Below are 5093 nucleotides of genomic sequence, written 5' to 3'. Positions count from 1 at the left end.
AGTAGAGTCTCGCTATAAGCCATCGCTCTATAGTCCACAATTTATCGACTGTTGATTTCAAGTTACTGATTTTAAGTTAGGTTATGTTTTTTAGTATGCGAAATTCATAATTATTTTAATATTTTTGGCAAACTTTATTAAGTAGTTGTGATAATTGTGATCCACAATGAAGAGAGCAAAGACAAGTACCACAATCGCAAAGAAAGTGGAAGCCGTCGAGCAATTTCAATACTAAAAATCGTTGATAATTTTAAAAAATTACATGGACTATAGTGCGACCCAAGTGTCAAATTTGAAACCAAATATGGACTATAGCGAGACTCTACTGTAGTGAAAATCAGACTACTAGACTAGACGATGACTACGATAGACTTATTTCACCATTCAATCAAAAGCCAGTGATAAGCCTAGATCAGCTTATAGGGGTGCGATTCCTTCATTGCAAATTTAGATTGTGGCAAACCCGAACGATATTTTTATACATAAATAATGCAAATTTCGTTTAATAATTCTTAAACTGTATGAAGCATATTATCGTTATTAATGAGGAAAATTGGATGAAAAATGCATAAATGTAACTGAAAATCTTTAAAGTCGACTATCTTGGAAACTATGAGAGATAGAGGCCTCAAACTTTACATCCTAGAGCCTCTTTCAGGCTTGACATATGCAAAATTTCACTTGAAAGTAAGGAAAATTGGAAGAAAAATGCATAAAATTGTCTAAAAAACTTTAAAATCGATTTTCTCAGAAATTATGAAAGATCAAGCCGCGAAAATTCGCGAAAATTTTCGCAGCTCCCGAAAATTCGCGAAAAATTTCGCGACCCACGAAAATTCGCGAAAAATATGGTGCATGGATATGGCATTTTAGGTGAGATTCTTAACAATCTCACCTACTATAATCCTAACAAAATTTCATGTCGTCCGATCGACCTCAAATTTGGCCAAAATGTGTTTCGCCACTTCCTGATTCCGAATATATTTATGTGGCTAAATTACGTTCCCGGCCGCTCTTTGGAGCTTAATAGCTCCTAAACTAAAAAAGATATCGACTTGCGGTTTTCGGCAAAGGTTATATATCGGGTGAAAATTGCAACTTGGTGCATTGACCCCCCACCCCCCCACCCCTCCTTCCGCCATTTTGAAGACCCCCATTTTTTTTGTTTTCTCAATAGCTCCGCCCCTATGGCATTCAGCGGACTCAAATTTTAGTATGTTATAGCTGGGCCTTAGAGCTTTCCATCAATACCAAACTTAAGGTCCCCCGACCCCCCTGACCCGAGCTATAAGGGTCCAAAAAAAATTTCTTAAAATGGCCATAACTCCGGTTCTAATTGTCAGAATTTAAAAAGTGAGGGCTTTTTGGAAAGCTCTCATGAAATGCCACTTCCCCTTCTAACATCGCAAGTTCATAAAACCACCGCTAGGGGCGCTTTTTTTAAAAAGAAAATTTTTAAATCTTAAAAGTTAAATAACTCAAAAATTCCATTGTGCATCGGGCTGAAAATTTAGTATGTTGTAGCCGTTGATTATACCTATCAAACAAAAAAAACCTTAAGTCGATCTAAAACCCCTGACCCGAGCTATAAGGGGTCAAAGTTCGAACATTGACCGGCCTCTATCTCCGGTTCTAATTAACATAGCGACCTAAATTTTACCTTTTTGGTTTCGTATCGATGAGCACTTTCAGATGGAAGTTCAAAAAGTCACCACAGGTGGCGCTGTGATAGCGTCAAAATTCATCGAAATTCAAAGTCACTTTTCTCAAAAACGGCATTGTGCAAGTTAATGAAATTTTAGTATGTTGTAGTCCAGTCTAGGACGTTTCCAAAATGGTGCGTATGCGCGCTGTGGTTTCAATAGAACCGGAGATATGAGGGGTCAAAGTTCACGAAATTCAAAAAATCATATCTCCGGTTCTATGTGACCGATTTTGATGAATGAGGGCTTAAACGAAAGATCTCACCAAATGCTACAACTTTCTAGAATATTTGAACTTCGTGGGACCAACACCAGGGGCGCCACAGTCGAAAAACCAATTTCAATATCACATAACCTCAATTATCTCGACTGTCGCTGAACCGATTTTGATGATTATTTCAACATAATTGTAGAGCACATTTGTCTCTACATTTCGTCCATACATCATTTTCCACTCAGACTACGCTATCACTCCGATTTTGCCGTTTAAGTGTGAAAAAATTGATTTTTCCAATAATAACGCTTTGAAATCACTCAGATGCCAATTTGGCTGCCTCTACTCCACCAAGACACTTAAAATAGGGGTTTAAATGGAAAGTCCCGCAAAATACAACAATTCTTTGATATAGTTGAAGTTCAACAAATGACTACTTGGGGCACTTTGGATGAAAAAACGAGTTAAGAAACAAAAAACCTCGCTTATCTTGGCTTCTGAGTAATCGATGAGTTCAAGTTTTACGGCAAAATTATAGAGAACATTCTGGTCTACATTTCACCCATATAACACTTTTCTGTCAGTTCATCCAAATCCTTGATATTTTGGTTTAAATACAAAATTTGTATAATTTCACGAATTTGATTCAAGATAACTGAATGGCGTCCCTCAACTTCAGCTCTAAATCAAATTTGCATGCACTCCGAGTTAGCTCACGTTAAGAATCTCACCTACATAAGCCGGTTAGGATTATCTGTCCCTTTCCTGAAACAGCCATCGATACTCAAAGATGCTCACATTCGATCACAACTATTGTAATTGATCGCGAAACTGGATTTTTCTACCTACATATTTAACTTAATTTATGGTAAATAAAGTTGCAGAAGCATTAAAAAATCGTTTTAAAAGATGTGACTCCCCTACTTAGTAAGTTCAATGATGGTTTTAAAAATACTACAAAAAATTCTATTAGAAAAATTTTTATTAGATCAATGCTGTGTTGGTCTAATAAATTTTTGGATTATAAATTTTCTGAGGCGTATTTTTGTGCAAAAAATTACTTTTATTATCGCGGTATAATAGTAAATTAACAAATTATTATTTTTCTTAATACTGCACATGCACATATTCTTTTTTAAATCAAAAATTTATTCGATTTGATGATTTATTTTTTAAATTAAAATGACACGTGTTAATATTTTTTAAAAGAGACATTTTAAATACCTTTAAAGTCAGGAAAATATGCCAATTAGTTGGAAATCATTTTGCGTCGACTATACCATTAAATGAAAATCATATAGGCTCTAACAGCTGAATGTTGAATGGAAGTATAAAGATAATTCGAGGATGATCCACCGTTTTCTAATGTTTGAACAAGAAATAGAATAAATTTAAACAGTGGATTAACGTTTAAGCCAAAAATTAGACCCCCGATTTCGGAGGTATAATTTTTGGCTTAAAGATGGAATAAACCTGTCCACATCTATCCGTAAATTCTTCTCGAAAATACTGTTAAATGATACCAGATTAATATAATCTGCACTTTAGTGGATTTAATGAAAAGAAATAAGGCTTTCACTCTATTTACAGCTTCTTAAAAAGCCAATTTTGCCTGAAATAAAAAGAAACATCCACCATATGCAACTTCAATGAGTCGCCACTGAAGTAGGAGTCGCGGGAGTCGCGCTTTTTTGCACCCAGAAAACATGCACATTCTTTCACATCCACAATATTGATTCCTATTTTATTTTAGAGAATTTTTAGCAAGTCCGGTGGTTCAAGATTACCAAATAACGTAAAAAAAGCCGTGGAATCTTGCTAAATCGAACGAAAACATTGACGAATTGACACTTTCTGGCATGCCAGAAAAGCCAAAATATGGGGTTGCCGTATGAGAAAAACAGCTTACGCCAAAGCACTATTCCACGTTTCTGCATACGAAAAAATATTTAAACCTAGCTTAATTTTAACTCTAGATTAACGCTAATCTGAGGTTCAACTGAAGTTATTCTTCGTTTCAACATTCAGCTGTAAATTTCATATGTTCTTAGTCTTTATTAGGTGAGATTCTTAACAATCTCACCTACTATAATCCTAACAAAATTTCATGTCGTCCGATCGACCTCAAATTTGGCCAAAATGTGTTTCGCCACTTCCTGATTCCGAATATATATGTGGCTAAGTTACGTTCCCGGCCGGCCGGCCGGCCGCTCTTTGGAGCTTAATAGCTCCTAAACTAAAAAAGATATCGACTTGCGGTTTTCGGCAAAGGTTATATATCGGGTGAAAATTGCAACTTGGTGCATAGACCCCCCACCCCCCACCCCTCCTTCCGCCATTTTGAAGACCCCCCTTTTTTGTTTTCTCAATAGCTCCGCCCCTATGGCATTCAGCGGACTCAAATTTTAGTATGTTATAGCTGGGCCTTAGAGCTTTCCATCAATACCAAACTTAAGGTCCCCCGACCCCCCTGACCCGAGCTATAAGGGTCCAAAAAAAATTTCTTAAAATGGCCATAACTCCTGTTCTAATTGTCAGAATTTAAAAAGTGGAGGCTTTTTGGAAAGCTCTCGTGAAATGCCACTTCCCCTTCTAACATCGCAAGTTCATAAAACCACCGCTAGGGGCGCTTTTTTTAAAAAGAAAATTTTTAAATCTTAAAAGTTAAATAACTCAAAAATTCCATTGTGCATCGGGCTGAAAATTTAGTATGTTGTAGCCGTTGATTATACCTATCAAACAAAAAAAACCTTAAGTCGATCCATAACCCCTGACCGGAGCTATAAGGGGTTAAAGTTCGAACATTGACCGGCCTCTATCTCCGGTTCTAATTAACATAGCGGCCTAAATTTTACCTTTTTGGTTTCGTCTCGATGAGCACTTTCAGATGGAAGTTCAAAAAGTCACCACAGGTGGCGCTGTGATAGCGTCAAAATTCATCGAAATTCAAAGTCACTTTTCTCAAAAACGGCATTGTGCAAGTTAATGAAATTTTAGTATGTTGTAGTCCAGTCTAGGACGTTTCCAAAATGGTGCGTATGTGCGCTGTGGTTTCAATAGAACCGGAGATATGAGGGGTCAAAGTTCACGAAATTCAAAAAATCATATCTCCGGTTCTATGTGACCGATTTTGATGAATGAGGGCTTAAACGAAATTTGTATGTGCCGATTTTGAT

This window comes from Phlebotomus papatasi, chromosome 3 (assembly GCF_024763615.1).
Source record: "Phlebotomus papatasi isolate M1 chromosome 3, Ppap_2.1, whole genome shotgun sequence".
In the NCBI taxonomy this organism is placed as follows: Eukaryota; Metazoa; Arthropoda; class Insecta; order Diptera; family Psychodidae; genus Phlebotomus; species Phlebotomus papatasi.
This window is presented reverse-complemented; position numbering follows the sequence as displayed.